This window comes from Anomaloglossus baeobatrachus, chromosome 2 (assembly GCF_048569485.1).
Source record: "Anomaloglossus baeobatrachus isolate aAnoBae1 chromosome 2, aAnoBae1.hap1, whole genome shotgun sequence".
Classification (NCBI taxonomy): domain Eukaryota; kingdom Metazoa; phylum Chordata; class Amphibia; order Anura; family Aromobatidae; genus Anomaloglossus; species Anomaloglossus baeobatrachus.
In genome coordinates, this window is record NC_134354.1 from 309,435,417 (window position 1) to 309,460,989 (window position 25,573).

General features: G+C 48.9%; 1 protein-coding gene across 7 annotated transcripts in view; it reads left to right on the plus strand.

Annotated features, from left to right (window-relative positions):
* ANKS1A (ankyrin repeat and sterile alpha motif domain containing 1A) overlaps positions 1 to 25,573 on the plus strand; it is a 568,529-nt gene that overhangs the window by 435,378 nt on the left and 107,578 nt on the right. The gene's annotated exons all lie outside the window — the stretch shown is intronic.

Consider the following 25,573-nt stretch of genomic DNA (forward strand, 5'->3'; position numbering starts at 1 on the left):
GTCTGTGGCCGCTCCTGTCAGCTTCATGTAGCAGAGCTGAAAGCGTCATGGGACCTCTGTGGATCACGTCGGATCTGGAGAGGTATTTGGGGATTTTAATAAAGTTGTGAAAAAGGGTGTATTTTTGTCTTTTATTTCAAATAAAGGATTTTTTTGGGTGTATGTGTTTATTTACTTTCACTTACAGGTTAATCATGGGGGGTTTCTCATAACGCCTGCCATGATTAAGCTAGGACTTAGTGGCAGCTATGGGCTGCAATTAACTCCTAATTACCCCGATTGCCACCGCACCAGGGCAATTTGGGATGAGCCGGGTAGAGTCCCGGGACTGTCGCATCTAATGGATGCGGCAATTTCGAGCGGCTGCTGGCTGATATTTTTAGGCTGGGGGGCTCCCCATACCGTGGGGCTCCCCATCCTGAGAATACCAGCCTTCAGCCGTGTGGCTTTACCTTGGCTGGTATGAAAATTGAGGGGGGCCCCACGCCGTTTTTTTAAAATTATTTATTTATTGTACTGCATGATATAGACCCGCCAACCGGCGGCTGTGATTGGTTGCAGTCAGATGCGCCCCCACGCTGAGTGACAGCTGTCTCACTGCAACCAATCATAGGCACCGGTGGGCGGGGGAAGCAGGGAATACGAGATGGAATAATGAGCGGCCGACATTTTCAAAAAAGGAGAAGCCACCAGAGCATGGTGACAGCTGTGCAGCGCCGCGCCCATGATTGGTGAGTATGAGAGAGGGGGTGAGAGGGAGAGACCGACCGACAGAGAGCGATAGAGAGACCAGGAGTGATTTTAAACAATTTAGATCGTTCTGCTGGACATGCTGAGCATGTGTGACGCCCTGGATTAGCCAGGTAGTCACAGTAAGCCCTTGCACAAACACCTTCCCCTAAAAAGGTACCAGCAGCCAACCTTAAAACCCTGAGTCACCCCTCTCAGGACTTGACGTTCACACCTGGGGGGTGGAGCTAGGCGGTTGGCCACGCCCACCGAGGAGTTCGGAGAGCCTGAGGCGGGAAAAACAGAGTTCAGTGACAGGAGTGTAGGAGAGTGGTAGCAAAGTGTGCACGTCTGTCAGGGATCTGGGTTGGAGCCCGGATACCCTGTGGCCAGGGGGCAGACTGTGGTGGCCGCCTACAGGAGCAGGGATTACAGCCGGTGGAACCATAAGGAACCGGGACCGGGTAGTGGCCCGCCGGTACCGAACCGGGGAACCGATTGGAAACCAGAGCACCAGGAGGGGTACTCAGACCCAGTACAAGGCCCAGAAGCCACTGGACTGAGTTGAATTCACTGATTGGGGTCTGGACTTTAGGTCCTTTCCCACCCAAGACCCGACTGAAGACAACAGCCCAACCAGAGGGATAGAAAGCCACCGCCCAGGCATCGAGATCCCACGGGCCAGCGTCTGTGGGCAAACGGGCTCTACTGGCACACACAAAGCTGGGGAGCGGACTACTGTTGCTCAGGCATAGGAGTCACCATTCTACTAAAAGTGAGGTGCAGGAGAAAGGCGGAAACCACCAACCTGAAAAAAGGGGAGAAGCGCAGCCGCCTGCGGGCATCGTCCACCATCTTGTTTGGTTTACCAGAGACTCCAGTGTGTCTGTAATAGTGAGTACACCAGTTCCCTCGGGCCACGCACCGCATCGCACCAACAAGCCAGCACGCATCCCCCCTCCTCAGCACCCTCGGGCCCCCGGGACCATCACCCCCTACCCACGGAGGGGTCAACACCATTCCCGGGAGCCTAGTCAACGGCAGCGGTGGTGTCCATCCATTCACCACAACCCGTGGGTGGCGTCACGAACTTAACCTCCAAAAACAACCGCGGCCTCAGCCGTGGACCTCCCCACCGAACACCACCCCTCACGTAGCGTCAGCATCCCTTCAGAGTGACGTGACCCCCGGGTCCGGGAGGAGCTCGAGCCACCCACCGATGAGCTCAGATCCGAGCGTCTCGGCAGCCGGCCAAGCCCCGGGGCGGTACATATGCTCAGTAGAATGTGATGGAATCCATCAGCGGATTCCGCTGCTTAGCGCATAGCGGCAGAATCCGCCACCATAGACGATCATTAGACACTTTGGCGGATTCCAACGGCGCTATTGTCACGGGCGGAGGAGGGGACGCTGCTCTCTCCCACTGCTCGGGTCCGGCCGCTGCTGCGGCTGCTGCTCGGTGGTGGCTCGAGTGGTGGGCCGGATCCCGGGGACTCGAGCGGCGTTTCTCGCTCGTGAGTGAAAAGGGTGGGGATTGATTGTGGGGATTGGATATTGTCCGTGACGCCACCCACGGTTGTGGTGATATTGGTGACACCACCGCTGCTCTGGACAGGGATCCCGGGAGCGATGACAGGGAGCAGCCTGGATGTTAGTTCTCCCCTCCGTCGGTAGGGGGTTGGTTGTCCCGGGGCCCGGTGAGGGGGTAGGGATGGATGGCAGGCGGGTTACAGGGCCTGGTGAGGTGCAGGGTCGCGGGGGCAGCGCTGTGCCACACGGCACTGTGGTACTCACTCAGTCAATGATGAGGACACAGTTCTCGGTAAAACACACGGCTGGATGGACGGGTCCCACAGACGGCTGCGGTGTTTCTCCTCCCGGCAGGTTGATGGTGACTGCCTTTCCCTGCACCTGTGTAACATGTACGGTTCCAATGGGTTCCCACCGGTAACCTGCTCCCCCAGCTTGGATGGGTGCTGAAGGAGCCCCTTTTGCCCGCAGGCTCTGGCCCTGGGAACTTTAGCCTTGGCGGTGACTGTGTTTCCCTCTCTCGGTTGGACTGTTGCCTTCTGACGGGACTTGGCTGCTGGGAAACCCAGGAGGTTCCAGTCGCTAACGAATTTGGCAAATTCACGGCGACTCCTAGCATTGCCAGGGTCCGTAAGCCCCTGCCAGATGGTGCTGGCTTCTCTTTGCATACCGGTCCGGTACCGCTGGGCCACCGCCCGTCCACGGTCCTTACGGCAAGCTCCAATAGGCCCCTCCTGCAGACGGTCACCACCGTCTGCCAACCTTGCTGATCTGTCCGGGCCACACACCCGGACCAACTTCTGTCTGCTCAACTGCTACTTCCCTCCTCTCACTTTCACTTCCAAACTGAACTGCATTACTTTTCCCGCCTCCAGGACTGTGAACTCCTCGGTGGGCGGGGCCAACCGCCTGGCCCACCCCCTGGTGTTAACATCAGCCCCTGGAGGGAGGCAACAAGGGTTTTTGTCTGACTTCGGTGTGCCTGACTGGGAGTGTGGGGTGTGTTGGTGTTGTGCTTGTGACGTCCTGGCTTGTCCAGGGCGCCACACTATTTTCCATAGTGGCGGATTGCGATGAACGCAAGTGTGAAAGTACCCTATCTCTGCCAGCAGTACCCTGCTTTTGGTGGGCTCCCCTGAGATGATAATGTATTAGATGTGACCTGCAGTCACATGTAACTCAACAGATAATACAGTGATACTTTTGTGAGTACAGATAGTAGTGATTGCTCCTCTTGATCACACTGCTGCTGGTTCCGCATGTGCTGCTGTTTTGGGCTGGTGGAAGGAGTAAGGCAGAATCAGTGAGATTAGAGCAGACTGTATCTATTGCTGTAATGACAGACTGCTACAAACCACAGATCTTCAGCATTTTTGCAGTTTTGCACTAGTTCAACTGTAAATCACAAGTTGATGACCTATTATGTGAACAGCCTCACCTTGCACCTCAAATATCATAGATCTGAAACTTTGTGATGCTGCAATTGGCGATTTTCCGTGTGGGCAATTTTCCGTGTGGGCAATTTTCCGTGTGGGCAATTTTCCTGTGGGCATTTTTCCTGTGGGCATTTTTCCTGTGGGCATTTTTCAGGGAACCATATATATGTATATGCATGCACTTGTGTTTATACATTTATGTATTGGTATTGACTTTCTTTATGATGTTTCCTTAAACTATTACATGTACATGAATTTTTTGCGCTATTTATCTGCTTATACTTTTTGATATGCTATGCATTTTTCCTATTTGCTATTTGTATCTTTCATTGAGATGACTAAATTATATGCGACATGTTCATGGATATATAATTATCTCAATTTTTTTTTTGGGGGGGGGGATTTGTGCAATTTTTGTTATTTCCATCCTTATCATTTCTAGGTTGCGCATTTACGTATTCGTGCAGTTTGCCTTGCATTCAGCACCTATTTATTATGTGTACTATACCTTCGCTTTTGTGCAACTCTTTTAGTGAACAAACATGATTTGCCACTCTCATATTTATCTATGTAGAAAAGCGATATTGTTTGTGCACCCCTGTGCAAATCTCAGCATATTCACATGTTCTTTTCTCTATACGATCTGCACTTTGTACATATATGGCCGCTGCTCTAAAGTCTCCTATGGGCTGTCCTTATATGCTTGATTTACTTTGTAATCCCTAGATAGATCGACGCCTGCGACATACTAACTATACTTTTGTAGTTTCTTGAATAGTTTTTAAATGCATGCGCAGTATGACATTGAGCTCTGTGATCGTTTACTCAGACGTTCCCTATTATAGGAGAGCACTATTGCGTGCGTCCTTGTGTAAATTAAGTATGTTTACATATGTTTTTCTATAAATGACCTACCGTATTTTTCGCTGTATAAGACGCACCTGATTATAAGACGCACCCCCAAATTTGGTGAAGGAATAGAGAATTTTTTAATAAATGGGATCCGTCTTATAATGCCAGTGTCTGTCTAACAAATCATACAGGGTATATGTTCCTCATAGCCCCCCCATCTTAAAATTAGCCCCCTTAATCTGGATATGGCCACCTTATATTGAATATAGCCCCCTTGTGCTGGCACACGTCCCCCAGTCATGCCACAGGTCCCCTATGGCTGGCACACGTCCTCTATGGCTGGCACACGTCCTCTATGGCTGGCACACGTCCCCCTGTGGCTGGCACACGTCCCCCTGTGGCTGGCACACGGCCCCCTGTGGCTGGCACACGGCCCCCTGTGGCTGGCACACGGCCCCCTGTGGCTGGCACACGGCCCCCTGTGGCTGGCACACGGCCCCTTGTGGCTGGCACACGGCCCCCTGTGGCTGGCACACGGCCCCCTGTGGCTGGCACACGGCCCCCTGTGGCTGGCACACGGCCCCCTGTGGCTGGCACACGGCCCCCTGTGGCTGGCACACGGCCCCCTGTGGCTGGCACACATCACACTATGTTAGATATCGCTCCCATGCTGCTGCGTTTAGTAAAATAAACCCTTTCCTTACCTTCTCCAGCACTGTCCTGTCTCGTGACTCCCTCCTTGGGGTTGATCTCCGGCCTCCTGCCTGCATCTCCTGGTTCTCGGCCGCTCATGTCATCGGCACAGCAGAGTGATATCATTTCTACGTGCATGACCACAGCAGCTGGAGGGAGACCGAGAGATCTGCGCTGGAGGAGGTGAGTAAAGAGTGTTTTATTTTACAATGGGCAGCAGCATGGGGGCCATAGCTAACAAGGGGGGGGCATGTGCGATCAAAGGAGGGCACAGGCAGATATAATATTGGCCGCTGTCCCAGCCCATCGCCGTGGTGCGGTTTCAGCACCATGGTGATGGACAGCGGCTGTGCATATTATATGAGCGGAAGCAGGAGATCAAACGCTGCCGCTCGCAGCTTTCACCTGCCCCCAGCAGAGCTCCAGAGCTGCCCCCACCTCCCCTGGACTCTGTAGTGTGTATGTATATGTGTGTGTATGTATGTATATGTATGTATATACACACACACACACCCCCTGTATATTCGGATTATAAGACGCACCCCCTACTTTCCCCTAAAATTTGGGGGAACAGAAGTGCATCTTATAAAGCGAATAATACGGTATATGCTGTGCATATGTGGCTGCCGTCTCTAAATAAAAAACCTTTTACTATGGGCTCTCTTTCTTCTGCTGTTTGACGCACTCAGCAATCCCCAGACTGCTCGCGCCTGTGCAGTATCTAACAAACTCCTGTATTCGTCTCTATTCCCTGCAACACATGCGCAGTTCACATCCAGCTCTGTGATTATCTGCTCAGACGTTCCTACCCCTTGGCACTTCCGGACGCTCGGACGTGCAGTGCAGAACACCGGTATTTAAGGCTGTGTGCACACGTTGCGTTTTTTACCGCGGAAACGCTGCGTTTAGAACCGCAGCGTTTCAGTGGCAAATTACATGCGTTCAGCTTTCCCAGCAAAGTGTATGAGAAAGCCGAAAAATCAGTGCACAAGCTGCGTTTCTAAACGCAGCGTTTTGGATGCTAACAATCGGTGCGGAAAGAAAAGCAGCATGTCACTTCTTTTGTGCGTTGTGGCTGCGTTCTCTCCCCCATTGAAATCAATGATGCGGGTCAGAACGCAGCTACAACGCAGTGAGCTGCTTTTTTGTTGCGGTCCGCGGGCTTTGTCGGCATGCCAGAACGCAGGCATTTACCTGGAAGTGAGGTCAAGAGGTTTCCTGTTGACCTCACTTCCTGGCAAAGTTCAGGAAAGCCCCCGGTGTCGCCAAAGTGCCCGCCCCGACCCCCCTCCCGAAAATTCAACATGGCCGCGTGCACAGCAGCGCACCGGCCGCCCTACTCCTCTGTTTCTGTCGCATGTGCAATAACACATGCGACTTAAAACTGCTCCCCAGACCATGCCAGGTCACCCCCTATTCCCCCCGGTGTCCTCCGGTGTCCCATGGTAACCCCCGTACCTGTCACAGCGCTGATCCCCCATGGCCCCCTCCTCCTTCACAGTGCGCGCCGGTCACATGTGCCGAGCAGCTGACGGCTTCCTGTGTTCAGTGTGAGCTGCGCTGGCTGCTGCTGCTCGCCACTGTGTGTGCAGCTGTGACCCGGGGAGAGTGGGTGCAGATTCTTTGCACCCACTCTCCTCAAATGGAGGGTCTGCACTACTAGAAAATGGGGGACACGTTCCCTGAGCGTGCCCCCCATATTCTAGAAGGTCCAGAGGCGACGTGGGACGTTAAAAATGGATACTGCGGACCCAGTTTTTTTTCTTTTCAATAAATTGGTGAAAGAGGATATGTTTTTGGGGAGTGTTTTTTTCAAATACATTTTTTTTTTGGTTGTCAATTTTTTTTTATATTACTGTCAATTAGTTATGTCTGGTATCAAATAGACGCCGTGACATCACTAATTGCTGGGCTTGATGCCAGGTGACATTACACATCTGGTATCAACCCCATATATTACCCCGTTTGCCACCGCACCAGGGCGCGGGATGAGTTGGGGCGAAGCGCCAGGATTGGTGCATCTAATGGATGCGCCACTTCTGGGGCGGCTGTGGCCTGCTATTTTTAGGCTGGGAAGAGTCCAATAACCTTGGCTCTTCCCATCCTGAGAATACCAGACCCCAGCTGTCAGCTTCACCTTGGCTGGTGATCTAATTTGGGGGGGACCCCACGTTTTTGTTTTTTTTTTTAATTATTTATAAATTAAAAAAAAAAACAGCTTGGGGAGCCCTCCAAATTGATCACCAGACAAGATGAAGCTGTCAGCTGTGGTCTGCAGGCTACAGCTGTCTGCTTTACCCTGACTGGCTCAAAAATAGGGGGGACCCCACGTCATTTATTTTAATTTTTTTTTTGGGCTAAATACAAGGCTAGGCACCCTTTAGTGCCACATGAAAGGCACTAAAGGGCGCCAGCTTAGAATATGCAGGGGGGGTGGGACGTTATATATATGTTTGACATCCATTGACACATTTTAGGCTGTGTGCCCACAATCGGGGTTTGCAGCGTTTTGGGCGCAGAGTGTTTTCCCTGCGTCCATAACGCTGCGTTGTGCAGTAGAAGCACAGTGGAAGGAATTTTAGAAATCCCGTGCCCACTGTGCTTCTCTTCTCCGCAGCATAAACTGACCTGTGGCGCGGCTTCCCGAACCTCAGCATGTCAATTTATGCTGCGGAGACACGAGTGTTCTCTGCAGGTAGCATAGAACTCCACAGCAGCCTGAACCCAAATCGTGGGCATGGGCAGCTGCGTTCTCCCGTGGACAACACTCACATCTCTGCAGGAAGGCTGGCACTGTGTACTGGATGTACTGTGGCACTGTCACTGGAACATGTGGTCAAAAACGCACCTGAAGAAAACGCATGAAAAACGTACGAAAAACGCATGCGTTTTTGATGCGTTTTTCCCAAAACGCATTGTTTACAATTCTCCCTTCCAGAGGGTGCGTTTTTTTCCGCGCTGAAAAAAAACGCAACGTGTGCACATAGCCTAATTGTCTCATTTATTTTATGTGTATATATGCACACCTTTTGCTTGTTTTTTTTTTACCTCAAACCTCTCCTGATGAAGCTCACTTGCTGAGCGACACGCGTTGGGCTTGGGGGGCTATCCGGACACGGGCTGCATATATATATATATATATATATATATATATATATATATATATATATATATATATATATATATATATATATATATATATATATATATATATATATATATATATATGTATATATATGTATATATATATATATATACACACATACATATACACATACATACACATACATACTCTGGTTGGTAGGCTCAATTGTGCATATTCGTTTCCCAGCTGTGCCATTGTCTAGCTGTTATTAGCTGTTATTTATATACTGATGCTCTGTTTTGATATGCTTCTATGGCTATTGATTTTGCTGGTAATCTATTTAATCTGAGTATACCACCATGTTGATTGATTTTGCCCCATTGTCCGGTTCTTTACCTTTTTAGTTGCTTTTAAATGAGTGTGTTTTTTCAATAAAAATAAAAATTTATATTTTTCCATATCATATAGTTATTGCTGTTTTCTATTAGTGGGTTGAGTGCCCTTTTGTCTGCTTCTTGTTCTTCTAATTACCCATAACCTCACCAGCGCTCGCAATTTGCACAATGCTCAGTCCCGCGATAGTGGCACTGGGCATGCGCGAGAACTCAGGAGAACTGTGTTACATGATTGCGGTGGCCTCATGTATGTAAATGAAAGATGGGGGACGGCAAACAGCGGCAGAAGGGGCAATAATGGATGAAAAACAGCACGCCCCCGTGGCCAGAAAACATCATTAGTATACCAAAAGGTAACATTTTATAAAGTGTTTATTTAGGTCTGAAAGGGGGGCCAGTAGCAAGAGGAAGCTTTCTAGAATGCAGCCCAGGAGCTGCAGAAGGGGATTCTTTTAGTTTAATTGCGAAAATTCTGGTGACAGGTTCCCTTTAATACCTGGTGACAGATTCTCTTTAAGTGGGAAACATTGCTATAACAGTACAGCTGTTGAAGATCCTAGGTTGCATTAGGCAGAATATTAGATCTACAAAGGTTGTATTGAAAACCCCTTCAATTTACCTATTTCCGCTGTTGGCATTTTAGATGGTTCTGATATACAACTGGAAATACAAATTACAGAACAATGTATGATGACTTGCTTTTTTTCAGAAATAATGTAGTGTACATTGATCAACATTTAAAGGGTTTTTTTTGTAAGGGGCACACCATGCCACTAGAACAGTGTTTGACCAAAGATCCAGAGTTTATCACCATTAACCCTTTAGTTTGCCCAAAACGGGATGATCATAATTGGAGAACAACAATGATTGTAGCACAGAGAAAGATTCTAAGTATATTTTCTGAAGTTAACAACAGTTACCAATCAGTAGATTGTACAGGCCTTTGCTTTGAATAACTTCAGCACACCTGCGGCCACAGGACATCACTAGTCTCACACTGCTCTGGTGTGATTTGAGTCCATTCTTCTTCCAGTATCTTCCCTAATTGTTTGACTGTTGTGGGTTTCTTGGCCATAACTTTGTTACCAAGGATTTTCCAGAAGTTTTCTATTGGGTTTAAGATCAGGACTCTAAGCTGATCATTTCATTGTTTCAATGTTTCAAGGAACTGCTTCACCAATTTTGTTGTGTGACAGGTCGCATTGTCCTGCATGAAGATTGCTGACTGATTGAGGGATGAACTGATTAAGGGAAGGAACCATGTAATGTTGAAGAAGGTTCTGATACACACTTGCATTCTCTTTGCCATGTAGCTGTATGATAGGTCCAACTCCTGCTGCAGAAAACATTTCCCAAACCATGACACTTCCTCCACTACCTTTCACTGACTTCTTAACACACTTTGGGTTCAGTCTTTCCTCAGTTTGTCAGCGGAAATAATGTTTCCCATCAAATCTAAATAAATTACTTTCATCACTAAAGTGAACTGTGGATCACTTCTCCTCTGTCCACACAACATGCTCCTCACCAAAGTTTAGCCTTTTGATTCTTTCTGCTAATGAGAGGTGGTCACTGCAGTGGGCTTTTCAGTCTTAATGCTCTTAAACGTTGTGACACTGTATGACGAAACAGATCAATACCCTGTTCCGTGCTGATCCTCCAAGCAATTCCAGCTGCAGTGTTAAAAGTATTACCCATGGAGATTCTCCGCATTATCCTTTCCTCTCTTGCATTTGTCTTTCGAGGGCGACCAGCCTTTTTGGGGGGCTTGAAAAAGTTTGTGATATTGTAAAGATGCAATATTCTTGAAATCACAGACTTGAAACTACCAACTTCTCTTGCTATGGTTGATAAGGTCACCCCTTTGGCCTTCATCTGGACAACCTGCTGCCGGGAGGGTTTGTCATTTTGAAACGTCACACCATTTTTGAAAAGTCAGTGCAAACTAGAAAGTTAGGTTGCCAGTTAAAGAGTTTGTCAGATAATTAAGGAAATTAGCACCAGGTGCCAGATTAACACCTATAACTTGCAGGTATCTGAAAGTGTTATTTTATTTTGATCGGTGTTTTTTTCATTTACATTTTTATTATGCACTTTTGAAAAAAAATCAATTTATGAAATAAGCTTAAACTAGATTACTCATGTTGGGATATAATCACATAGGACTTCACAATGACTTTAATATTTAGTAAATTGTGTGTTCTCTAATTTTGATCTCCAGTGTAGGTGATGCTTTTAACATCTATGTATTTATTATGGGATATTCAGGTGGTGCATCAATGATACTCCATGAGGTCCGCATGCTGTTTTTTTCAATCGAAAATAATTCTCTCTTACCATTGTATCTTTATCTTTAAAAGTGAGTCCACATAGGATACCTTGTTACACCCTGCAGAAACTACATTCATCACTGGCCAAAGGTTGCATGAATTTGAAATAAAATTTAGTAGCCATTGCCTACAAGGATTAGTTCAGTTTTGGCTCTATGCGATTAGCCGCCTCCTTGTTGTTTCAGTAAAGCAAAATGCAACAAAATAATGCAAGAGGTCCAGATTGCACACATGCCTTTGTGGTATCATGTATTTTTCTTTGCAGTACACATATATGGAAATACATATATAGTATTTCAAATGTTGCACCAAATGATGTCTTCTTTTGATTCCTTTTGTTTTACGGTGAGTTCACATCTATGGAAAATCCCTTTTATATAGATAAAAAAACAATTTATTAAATATGCATTAAAAGAAGACAGACAACATATAGACACGCACCTGCGAGTGTAAAAAAAATGAAAGTGCATAGAAAATAAAAATGTACACCAAAAAAAGTGTTTACCTTGTAGGATGTATATTTCAAAAGATGACAAAGTGTACACTTCAAGCAGAAAAAGGGGGTATACTAGTGAAAGCAGTCCTCTACTGAGGAAAACACTAGGTATTCCTAATCTTCTACTACCTTGCCATGGAGGGTGGTACCTTGAAGGCAACACAAACAGTGGCACCAACACACGATGTCGACTCTCCCTGTAGCCCTATACAGAGGCACTTATCCCAATTGATGGACTGCAAATATAAAACGCCAAATAAATTTGCTAAACCCAAGCCCAGCAGTAAGCAAAATTACAAAAACAGTAAATACTTCTATATCAATATGTATCACCACGTAAAATAATATTCACATACATTATAAACTTCAGTGAAGCACCAGAGGGGTTCAAGGTACTCACCAAAAATCTATATACATTCCTTGAGGGATCTAGTTTCCAAAAATGGTGTCACTTGGGGAGGGGGGGATGGGTTCTGCTGTTTAGGTACAGTATGAACCCTACAAATGCAAAATGGTACCTGCAATCTTTTTCAGCCAAATTTGCTTTCCAAACTTCAAATATTGCTCCTGTTCCGAACCCTCCCATTTGTCCAAACACAACTTTCTGACTGTATGTAGGGTATCCCCATGCTCATATGAAAGTGGGTAACAAACTGTAGGTCCATTATTTGACGTTACCTCTTGAAAAGTGAGAAATTTGGTGCTAAATCAACATTTTTGTGAAGCAAAATAAAAATTTTCAGTATAACTGCCTAATATTATCAAATTCTGTTAAGTACCTGTGGGTTCAAAATGCTCATTATACCCCTAGATAAAATCCTTAATGGGTCTAGTTTCCAGAGTGGTGTCACTTGTGGGAGGTTTCTGCTGTTTAGGTACCTTAGGGGCCCTACAAATGGAACATGGTGTCCGCAATCTATTTAAGCCAAATTTGTGTTCCAAATGTGGGGTATCGGCTCACTCAGAAGAAACTGGGGAACAAATTTTGGGGTCCATTTTGATGTGTTATTTCTTCTAAAAGTAAATAAATTTTGGTCTAGAGCAGGGGTCTCAAACTCGGCTGGGTGTATGGGCCGCACACAGGAAAAAAAATAATTTGAGGGACCGCATTCTTTTTAGGACAAATGTTCCCCATGCTGTAAAAATGCGTGCATCCTTGTCCCCTTGTAGTAATGTTCCCCCATGCAGGTCCTCTTCTTGTATTAATGTTCCCCCATGCAGCTCCCCTTCTTGTATTAATATTCCCCCATGCAGCTCCCCTTCTTGTAGTAATGTGCCCATCCTGATCCCACCTTGTAGCAAAGTGCCCCATGCAAGACCCCTTCTTGTAGTAATGTGCCCCCATGCAGGTCGCCTTCTTGTAGTAATGTTCCCCCATGCAGGTCCCCTTCTTATAATGATGTGCCCCATGCAGGTCCCCTTCTTGTGGTAATGTGCCCCATATGCAGGCTCCCCTTATTGTACTAATATGCCCCAAGCAGGTCTTCTTCTTGTAGTAATCACACACACACACACACACACACACACACACACACACTATTGAGCCTCAGCTAGCAACACACACACACAGACCCTGTGCAGCCTCAGCTAGCAACACACACTGTTCAGCCTCAGCTAGCAGCAACATACACACACCCTGTGCAGCGTCAGCTAACACACACACACCCTGTGCAGCCTCAGCTAACACACACCCTGTGCAGCCTCAGCTAACACACACACCCTGTGCAGCCTCAGCTAACACACACACACCCTGTGCAGCCTCAGCTAACACACACACACCCTGTGCAGCCTCAGCTAACACACACACACACCCTGTGCAGCCTCAGCTAACACACACACACACCCTATGCAACCTCAGCTAACACACACGCACCCTATGCAGCCTCAGCTAACACACACACGCACCCTATGCAGCCTCAGCTAACACACACTCACACCCTGTGCAGCCTCAGCTAACACACACACCCTGTGCAGCCTCAGCTAACACACACACACCCTGTGCAGCCTCAGCTAAAACACACACACCCTGTGCAGCCTCAGCTAACATACACATACACACACACCCTGCGCAGCCTCAAACACACACACCCTGTGCAGCCTCAGCTAACATACACATACACACACCCTGCGCAGCCTCAGCTAACACACACACACACACTGTGCAGCCTCAGCTAACACACACACACACTGTGCAGCCTCAGCTAACACACACACACACACACACACACACTGTGCAGCCTCAGCTAACACACACACACCCCCTGTGCAGCCTCAGCTAACTCACACACACACACACACACACACACACACACACACACACCCTGTGCAGCCTCAGCTAACACACACACACACACACACACACACACACCCTGTGCAGCCTCAGCTAACACACACACCCTGTGCAGCCTCAGCTAACACACACACACACCCTGTGCAGCCTCAGCTAACACACACACACACCCTGTGCAGCCTCAGCTAACACACACACACCCTGCGCAGCCTCAGCTAACACACACACACCCTGTGCAGCCTCAGCTAACACACACACACCCTGTGCAGCCTCAGCTAACACACACACACCCTGTGCAGCCTCAGCTAACACACACACACCCTGTGCAGCCTCAGCTAACACACACACACCCTGTGCAGCCTCAGCTAACACACACACACCCTGTGCAGCCTCAGCTAACACACACACACCCTGTGCAGCCTCAGCTAACACACACACACCCTGTGCAGCCTCAGCTAACACACACACACACCCTGTGCAGCCTCAGCTAACACACACACACACCCTGTGCAGCCTCAGCTAACACACACACACCCTGTGCAGCCTCAGCTAACACACACACACCCTGTGCAGCCTCAGCTAACACACACACACCCTGTGCAGCCTCAGCTAACACACACACACCCTGTGCAGCCTCAGCTAACACACACACACCCTGTGCAGCCTCAGCTAACACACACACACCCTGTGCAGCCTCAGCTAACACACACACACCCTGTGCAGCCTCAGCTAACACACACACACACCCTGTGCAGCCTCAGCTAACACACACACACACCCTGTGCAGCCTCAGCTAACACACACACACCCAGTGCAGCCTCAGCTAACACACACACACCCTGTGCAGCCTCAGCTAACACACACACCCTGTGCAGCCTCAGCTAACACACACACACACCCTGTGCAGCCTCAGCTAACACACACACACCCTGTGCAGCCTCAGCTAACACACACACACACTGTGCAGCCTCAGCTAACACACACACACACTGATCAGCCTCAGCTAACACACACACACACTGTGCAGCCTCAGCTAACACACACACACCCTGTGCAGCCTCAGCTAACACACACACACCCTGTGCAGCCTCAGCTAACACACACACCCTGTGGAGCCTCAGCTAACACACACACACCCTGCGCAGCCTCAGCTAACACACACCCTGTGCAGCCTCAGCTAACACACACACACCCTGTGCAGCCTCAGCTAACATACACACACCCTGTGCAGCCTCAGCTAAGACACACACACACACACACACACACCCTGTGCAGCCTCAGCTAACACACACACACACACACCCTGTGCAGCCTCAGCTAACACACACACCCTGTGCAGCCTCAGCTAACACACACACACACCCTGTGCAGCCTCAGCTAACACACACACACACCCTGTGCAGACTCAGCTAACACACACACACACCCTGTGCAGCCTCAGCTAACACACACACACACACCCTGTGCAGCCTCAGCTAACACACACACACACACCCTATGCAACCTCAGCTAACACACACGCACCCTATGCAGCCTCAGCTAACACACACTCACACCCTGTGCAGCCTCAGCTAACACACACCCTGTGCAGCCTCAGCTAACACACACACACACCCTGTGCAGCCTCAGCTAACACACACACACACCCTGTGCAGCCTCAGCTAACACACACACACACCCTGTGCAGCCTCAGCTAAAACACACACACCCTGTTCAGCCTCAGCTAACATACACATACACACACACCCTGCGCAGCCTCAGCTAACACACACACACACATACACTGTGCAGCCTCAGCTAACATACACATACACACACCCTGCGCAGCCTCAGCTAACACACACCCTGCGCAGCCTCAGCTAACACACACACCCTGTGCAGCCTCAGCTAACACACACACACACACACACACACACACCCTGTGGAGCCTCAGCTAACACACACACACCCTGTGCAGCCTCAGCTAACACACACCCTGTGCAGCCTCAGCTAACACACACACACCCTGTGCAGCCTCAGCTAACACACACACACCCTGTGCAGCCTCAGCTAACACACACACACCCTGTGCAGCCTCAGGTAACACACACACCCTGTGCAGCCTCAGGTAACACACACACCCTGTGCAGCCTCAGCTAACACACACACACACCCTGTGCAGCCTCAGCTAACACACACACACCCTGTGCAGCCTCAGCTAACACACACACCCTGTGCAGCCTCAGCTAACACACACACACCCTGTGCAGCCTCAGCTAACACACACACACACTGTGCAGCCTCAGCTAACACACACACACACACACTGTGCAGCCTCAGCTAACACACACACACCCTGTGCAGCCTCAGCTAACACACACACACCCTGTGCAGCCTCAGCTAACACACACACACACCCTGTGCAGCCTCAGCTAACACACACACACCCTGTGCAGCCTCAGCTAACACACACACACTCAGTGCAGCCTCAGCTAACACACACACACCCTGTGCAGCCTCAGCTAACACACACACCCTGTGCAGCCTCAGCTAACACATACACACACACTCTGTGCAGCCTCAGCTAACACACACACACCCTGTGCAGCCTCAGCTAACACACACACACACTGTGCAGCCTCAGCTAACACACACACAAACTGATCAGCCTCAGCTAACACACACACACACTGTGCAGCCTCAGCTAACACACACTCACACCCTGTGCAGCCTCAGCTAACACACACACCCTGCGCAGCCTCAGCTAACACACACACCCTGCGCAGCCTCAGCTAACACACACACCCTGTGCAGCCTCAGCTCACACACACACACCCTGTGCAGCCTCAGCTAACACACACACACACATACACTGTGCAGCCTCAGCTAACATACACATACACACACCCTGCGCAGCCTCAGCTAACACACACCCTGCGCAGCCTCAGCTAACACACACACCCTGTGCAGCCTCAGCTCACACACACACACACCCTGTGCAGCCTCAGCTAACACACACACACACTGTGCAGCCTCAGCTAACACACACACACACACACATACCCTGCGCAGCCTCAGCTCACACACACACACCCTGTGCAGCCTCAGCTAACACCCACACCCTGTGCAGCCTCAGCTCACACACACACACACCCACACCCTGTGCAGCCTCAGCTCACACACACACACACACACACACACACACCCTGTGCAGCCTCAGCTAACACACACACACCCTGTGCAGCCTCAGCTAACACACACACACCTTGTGCAGCCTCAGCTGACACACACACACCTTGTGCAGCCTCAGCTAACACACACACACCTTGTGCAGCCTCAGCTAACACACACACACCTTGTGCAGCCTCAGCTAACACACACACCCTGTGCAGCCTCAGCTAACACAAACACACACACACCCTGTGCAGCCTAAGCTAACACACACACACACACACACCCTGTGCAGCCTCAGCTAACACACACGCACCCTATGCAGCCTCAGCTAATACACACACACACCCTGTGCAGCCTCAGCTAACACACACTCACACCCTGTGCAGCCTCAGCTTACACACACACACCCTGTGCAGCCTCAGCTAACACACACACACCCTGTGCAGCCTCAGCTAACACACACACACACACACACACACACACACCCTGTGCAGCCTCAGCTAACACACACACACCCACACACCCTGTGCAGCCTCAGCCAGCAACAGAAACACACACACACAGGCCACACACTAAAACATTCTTCTCACCTATCCTCAGTTGGCGGCACACAGGCACATGGACCCGGTAATGTTCACAGCTGCTGTCACCGCTGAACTTTCTGCCGGCGCGTGCAGAGCAGTTCTCACTGCACAACAGCCACTGGCCAATCACCGGCAAGCATCTGAGGTCATATGCAGCAGGTGCTTGCCTCTGATTGGCAGGCGGCTGTTATTGCGTTCTGCAGCGAGAACTTCACTGTGCGCGGCAAAGGCAAAACTGTAAGTTGAAAAGCTGGCGGCTGCGGCTCCTGCACCAGTAGCCATCTTTACCGGGTTCAGGGGCCTGCAGGCCTCAAGAAGCCACCTGAAGCGCCGCATGCGGTCCGCGTGTTTGAGACCTCTGGTCTAGAGCAACATTTTTAGGTAAAATTTTTTTTTATCTTTTATTCCACATTGCTTTAGTTCCTGTGAAGCACCTTAAGGATTAAGAAACTTCTTGGTTGTGATTTTGAGCTCTTTGAGGGGTGCAGTTTTTAGAATTGTGTCACTTTTGGGTATTTTCTGTCACCTAGGCCGCTCAGTCACTTCAAATATCATGTGGTTCCTAAAAAATGGTTTTGTAAATGTTGAAAAAAATGAGAAATTGCTCATGTAAAGTAGATATGTGGGAAATGTTATTTATTAACAATTTTTTTTTTTTTTTACATAATGCTCTGGTTTAAAGGCATAAAAATTAAAAGTTGGAAAATTGCAGAATTTTCATCACATTTTCATTTTTTTCAAAAATAAAAGCAAAAATGATTGTCCTAAATTTACCCCTATCATAAAGTACAATATGTCACGAAAAAACAGTCTCAAAATCACCGATATCTTCTGAAGCATTTGAGTTATAACCTCATAGGCCGTAGTCACACTTGCGCGTGATTCGGCAAGTCTCGCTTTCGGGATCACGCGGTATGGCTGCTTTCTCTCTTAACAGAAGTGTATCAGCTGCATAGAAATACATGCATCAGACCAGCTCTCAGGAGAGAAGCCAGCTGCATCGGGTGATGCGATCCGATAATCGTGCGAGTCGCACATTCGTGTGAGAGCACCCATAAAGTGACACTGGTCAGAATTGCAAAAAATGGCTTGGTCATTAACCCCTTCACGACCTTGGACGGATCTATCCGTCATAGATCGTGTCCCGTTAAGCCCCGCCCCCTGCCGCGGGCAGGCGGCGTGGATCGGCACACATATCAGCTGTTTTCAACAGCTGACATGTGTGCCTGCTAGCCGCGGGTGGAATCGCTTCCACCCGCGGCCATTAACCCCTTAAATCTTGCTGCCAAAGTCTGGCAGCAAGATTTAAATGCGCGCGGCCATGTTTGTTACTCACCGCCGCCCCCACCGGAAGTCACGTGTGTTATCACGTGACTATCGGTGGTTGCCATCGTAGCACAGGGTCATGTGATGACGCCTGCTGCTATGATCTTTCACTTTCATTTTCCCTCGGCCGAGAGCAGAGGGAAAACCAAAGTGAGTGAATCTGCTGATTACAGCGGTATTACTGTGATCAGCAGATAGCGATCAGCGATCGGATTGCTGATTGCTATAGCCCCCTAGAGGGACTAGTAAAATAAAAAAAAAAAGTAAAAAAAAAGTTTTAAAAAATAAAAAAAAAAACAAAAAACCTAAAAGTTCAAATCACCCCCCTTTCCCCCCATTGAAAATTAAAGGGTTAAAAAATAAATAAATATACACATATTTGGTATCGCCGCGTTCAGAAATGCCCGATCTATCAAAATATAAAATCAATTATTCTGATTGGTAAACGGCGTAGTGGCAAAAAAATTCCAAACGCCAAAATTACGTTTTTTGGTCGCCGCAAGTTTTGCGCAAAATGCAATAACAGGCGATCAAAACGTAGCATCTGCGCAAAAATGGTACCATTATAAACGTCAGCTCGAGACGCAAAAAATAAGCCATCACTGAGCCATTGATCCCAAAAAATAAGAACTCTACGTGTTTCGGAAAATGGCGCAAAACGTGCGCCACTTTTATTGGACAAACTTGTGAATTTTTTTTAACCCCTTAGATACAGGTAAACCTATACATGTTTGGTGTCTACAAACTCGCACCGACCTGAGGCATCACACCCAGACATCAGTTTTACCATATAGTGAACACCGTGAATAAAATATCCCAAAAACTATTGTATTATCCCACTTTTTTTGCAATTTTTCCGCACTTGGAATTTTTTTGCCGTTTTCCAGTACACTATATGGTAAAACTTATGATTTCATTTAAAAGTACAACTCGTCCCGCAAAAAACAAGCCCTCATATGGCAAGATTGACGGAATAATAAAAAAGTTACGGCTCTTGGAAGAAAAGGAGCAAAAAACAAAAACGCAAAAACGGAAAGTGTCCGGGGGCTGAAGGGGTTAAAGGAGTTGTCTGACATAAACTCAAAAATGTTTGTTAAGCTAATATGTGCTGTATTGTCATATAAAACACCCATACATTGTTATTTTTTCTTTTCTGGCTTTTGTTCCTCTTGAATTCACCCTTTATTCTCTGCAGCTCTTTGTTTACATTCAGCACAAACAAACTGACCACTTCCTGTGCAAAACCTCCCAGTCACAGCTGGCACCGCCCGGCCTCAGTGTCCAGCCCCACCCCAGTGTCCAGCCTCGCCCTCTGCCCGCCCCCTGCAGACACATTCCCTGTCAGTATTCTTCCCCAGCACCTGACCTGTTATCACTACAGCATTGCAAATAACAGCCCCACATCGGGCTCTGCACCCCACACCACATCGGGCTCTGCACCGCACACATCGGGCTCTGCACCCCACACCACATCGGGCTCTGCACCCCACACCACATCGGGCTCTGCACCCCACACCACATCGGGCTCTGCACCCCACACCACATCGGGCTCTGCACCCCACACCACATCGGGCTCTGCACCCCACACCACATCGGGCTCTGCACCCCACACCACACCACATCGGGCTCTGCACCCCACACGAACATCGGACTCTGCACCGCACACAAACATCGGACTTTGCACCGCACACGCACATTGAACTCTGCACCGCACATAGGGCTCTGCACCGCACACGCATATAGGGCTCTGCACCGCACACGCACATAGGGCTCTGCACCGCACACGCACATAGGCCTCTGCACCGCACACGCACATAGGGCTCTGCACCGCACACGCACATAGGGCTCTGCACTGCACACGCACTTAGGGCTCTGCACCGCACACGCACATAGGGCTTTGCACCGCACACGCACATAGGGCTCTGCACCGCACACGCACATAGGGCTCTGCACCGCACACGCACATAGGGCTCTGCACCGCACACGCACATAGGGCTCTGCACCGCACACGCACATAGGGCTCTGCACCGCACACGCACATAGGGCTCTGCACCGCACACGCACATAGGGCTCTGCACCGCACACACACATAGGGCTCTGCACCGCACACGCACATAGGGCTCTTCACCGCACACGCACATAGGGCTCTGCACCGCACACGCACATAGGGCTCTGCACCGCACACGCACATAGGGCTCTTCACCGCACACGCACATAGGGCTCTGCACCGCACACGCACATAGGGCTCTGCACCGCACACGCACATAGGGCTCTGCACCGCACACGCACATAGGGCTCTGCACCGCACACGCACATAGGGCTCTGCACCGCACACGCACATAGGGCTCTTCACCGCACACGCACATAGGGCTCTTCACCGCACACGCACATAGGGCTCTGCACCCCATACACACTTAGGGCTGTGCACCACACACACACACAGGGCTCTGCACCGCACACACACACAGGGTTCTGCACCGCACACACACACAGGGCTCTGCACCACACACACACACAGGGCTCTGCACCGCACACACACAGGGCTCTGCACCGCACACACACAGGGCTCTGCACCGCACACACAGGGCTCTGCACCGCACACACAGGGCTCTGCACCGCACACACACAGGGCTCTGCACCGCACACACACAGGGCTCTGCACCGCACACACACAGGGCTCTGCACCGCACACACACAGGGCTCTGCACCGCACACACACAGGGCTCTGCACCGCACACACACAGGGCTCTGCACCGCACACACACAGGGCTCTGCACCGCACACACACACATGGCTCTGCACCGATCCCCCCCCCCCCTACCCCCATAGAGAACACATGTAGGGAGTACATACTCACCCGTCCTCGGTCCCCGCCGCTCCTGCACGTTCGCACGCTGTCTCTGCTCTGGACATATCAGCACAGTAGTGACGTCACCGCTGTGCTGAAGAGCGCACAGACAGTGAGACAGTGATGAGAAGCAACGCTGCGCTGCTACTCATCAGCACTTTCAAATGTACCGGCATGTGTGATCTGTGATGCCGGTAGATTTGAATGTGTGATCCTGAGCAGGGGGCCCGGTGCTGGCGGTGACAACACGGCAGCCGCCACCAGGCTCCTCCCCCAGGTCACGGACCCCACAGCAGTGCAGGGGGAGGTTGTGGAGAGAGTACGGGTGCGGGGGAATATGTCGGAGGGTGCAGGGAAGGGGGGCGGGGCTCATCGCACTGTAGTCGCCCAGCAGGGAGGCGACATGCTGTTCCAGATTTGCATGTCAACATGGCCCTGCCCATGTTGACATGAAATGACCGGAAGCAGCAAAATCGCGGGAGGAGCGGTCACATGACTACTCTGAGTCGGGGGAGAGGGGCTGACAGCAGGGCAGGTAAGTGGTCTCTATCTACTTACCTGCCCCAATGTAGCCCAATAGGGAAATAAAAATAGTCAAAAGAAGCCGGATAACCCCTTTAAGTACAAAACTGGCTTCGTCCTTAAGGGGTTAAAAAAGTTCAGCTGTACCAGCAGATCCTGAACTTCCACGTTTCCACTCATCTTTAGTAATAGCACATGATGATACAATGATTAAATGGTCAGAATACCTCAGGGAAAATGGCTGCTCAGCTTCTTATGTGTATAGTAATGGCACATTACACAATGGTCACATGGCCGAATACCTTAGGGAAAATGGCTGCTCAGCTTCTTTTGTGTATAGTAATAGCAAATGATACAATGGTCAGAATACCTCAGGGAAAATGACTTCTTGGCTTTTTACATGTCTAGTAATAGCACATGATACAATGGTCACATGCTCAGAATACCTCATGGAAAATGGCTGCTATGCTTCTTATGTGTATAGTAATAGCATATGATACAATAATCAGAATACCTCATGGAAAATGGCTGCTCAGCTTCTTGTGTATAGTAATAGTACTTGTGTTGTAGCCACATCTACTGAACCTACTCTATCAGCTTTGTAGGGTGCTCCAAGTACGCTTCACATATAGGACTGCATTGTCTTAAGGGGACGTGTCCACTTGCAGTCGAGCATGGTGCTTTGATTACGTGAACAAGGGAAGTATCTCATCGTGTCATAGACAAACACCAGGTGTGCCTATAGGCGCACATCACGGCATGAGGCCAAAGAATTGCATCATAGTTGAAGCGTCGTGCATAGTAGCGGCTGGGTTTGGCACTGCGGTGTCACAAACTTGGGGACGTTTCTCATCGTGCCATGGGCCACAACAAACCCAGAGGCGTACACAGCCACATTACCATAACAAGTCGTTGCCCAAACATAGGGAAGAACAATCACAGCAGAGGGCATAATTAGCCACAACAAAATAAACCGCATTGGGTGAATGATGAATGCAGTAATACCAAATGTGATTGTCGAAATATTACCCACTATGGCAATTATTGGTGCCATATAGTATGGTCCTAAGGGTATAAAGGTTAAATTGCCACAACAGTTACCAATGCACACATGTTTAGAGAAAGTATATATGTACTGTAGATACCAAACATGAAGGGGGCAAAATGTAGGGCATGTTATGTGGCACATGATAAGGATACATATATAAGGTATGTTTTGCCCATAGAAGTAATGCAATCAAGTGATAAAATTGTTCAACGAGAACAGTGAGGTATATGTCGTAGTTCTAGAAATGCCTACCAGATTTTTTACATTAAACTGAACCTGTCAGGTGCAATATGCACCCAGGACCACGAGGTCTGGGTGCATATTGCTATTCCCTGCCTAACTGTCCCAGTATCTACTGTAGTAGCATAGCTAGAGATCTTTAGAAAAAATATTTGCTAATGCATATACAGTACACTGTGTGCAGAATTATTAGGCAAGTTGTATTTTAGAGGATTTTTTTTATTATTGATCAACAGCTTTGTTCTCAATCAACCCAAAAGACTCATAAATATCAAAGCTTAATATTTTTGGAAGTTGGAGTGGAGTTTTTTTGATTTAGCTATTTTAGGAAGATATCTGTTTGGGAAGGTAACTATTACTGTGGAGAATTATTAGGCAACTTAATAAAAACCAAATATATTCCCATCTCACTTGTTTATTTTCACCAGGTAAACCAATATAACTGCACAAAATTTAGAAATAAACATTTCTGACATGCAAAAACAAACCCCCCCCCCCCAAAAATAGTGACCAATATAGCCACCTTTCTTTATGATGACACTCAACAGCCTACCATCCATAGATTCTGTGAGTTGTTTGATCTGTTTACGATCAACATTGCATGCAGCAGCCACCACAGCCTCCCATACACTGTTCCGAGAGGTGTACTGTTTTCCCTCCCTGTAGATCTTACATTTTATGAGGGACCACAGGTTCTCTATGGGGTTCAGATCAGGTGAACAAGGGGGCCATGTCAGTATTTTTTCATCTTTTAGACCTTTACTGGCCAGCCACGTTGTGGAGTAGTTGGATGCATGTGATGGAGCATTGTCCTGCATGAAAATCATGTTTTTCTTGAACTATACTGACTTCTTCCTGTACCACTGTTTGAAGAAGTTGTCTTCCAGAAACTGGTAGTAGGTCTGGGAGTTGAGCTTCACTCCATCCTCAACCCGAAAAGGTCCCACAAGTTCATCTTTGATGATACCAGCCCATACCAGTACCCCAGCTCCACCTTGCTGGCATCTGAGTCGGAGTGGAGCTCTCTGCCCTTTACTGATCCAGCCTCTGGCCCATCAAGAGTCACACTCATTTCATCAGTCCATACAACCTTTGAAAAATCAGTCTTAAGATATTTCTTGGCTCAGTCTTGACGTTTTATCTTAAATTTCTTGTTCAAAGGTGGTCATTTTTCAGCCTTCCTTACCTTGGCCATGTCCCTGAGTATTGCACACCTTGTGCTTTTTGATGCTCCACTAACGTTTCAGCTCTGAAATATGACCAAACTTGTGGCAAATGGCATTTTGGCAGCTTCACGCTTAATTTTCCTCAATTCTTGGGCAGTTATTTCGCGCCTTTTTTGCCCAACACGCTTCTTGCAACCCTGTTGGCTATTTGCCATGAAACGCTTGATTGTTCGGTGATCACGCTTCCAAAGTTTGGCAATTTCAAGACTGCATCCTTCTGCAAGACATCTCACAATTTTGGACTTTTCAGAGCCAGTCAAACCTCTCTTCTGACCAATTTTGCTTACCTTGGTTACGCGATATTTACCTTCGTTACCAGCGTCCGCCGCTCTCACACTGCCATTGCCGGCTCCCTGTTGCCTGCACTCCTAGCCACAGTACACATCGGGTTAATTACCCGATGTGTACTGTGGCTACGTGTGCAGAGAGCAGGGAGCCGGCACTGACAGCTGTGAGCGGCGGACGCTGGTAACGAAGGTAAATATCGGGTAACCAAGGTAAGGGCTTCTTGGTTACCCGATGTTTACCGTGGTTACCAGCGTCCGCAGAAGCCGGCTCCTCCTGCCTGCACATTTAGTTGTTGCTCTGTCGCTGTCACACATAGCTATGTGTGTTCAACAGCGGGAGAGCAACAACTAAAAAATGGCCTAGGACATTCAGCAACAACCAACGACCTCACAGCAGGGGCCAGGTTGTTGCTGGATGTCACACACCGCAACATCGCTAGCAACATCGCTGCTACGTCACAAAAGTTGTCCCTTAGCAGCGATGTTGCTAGCGATGTTGCTTA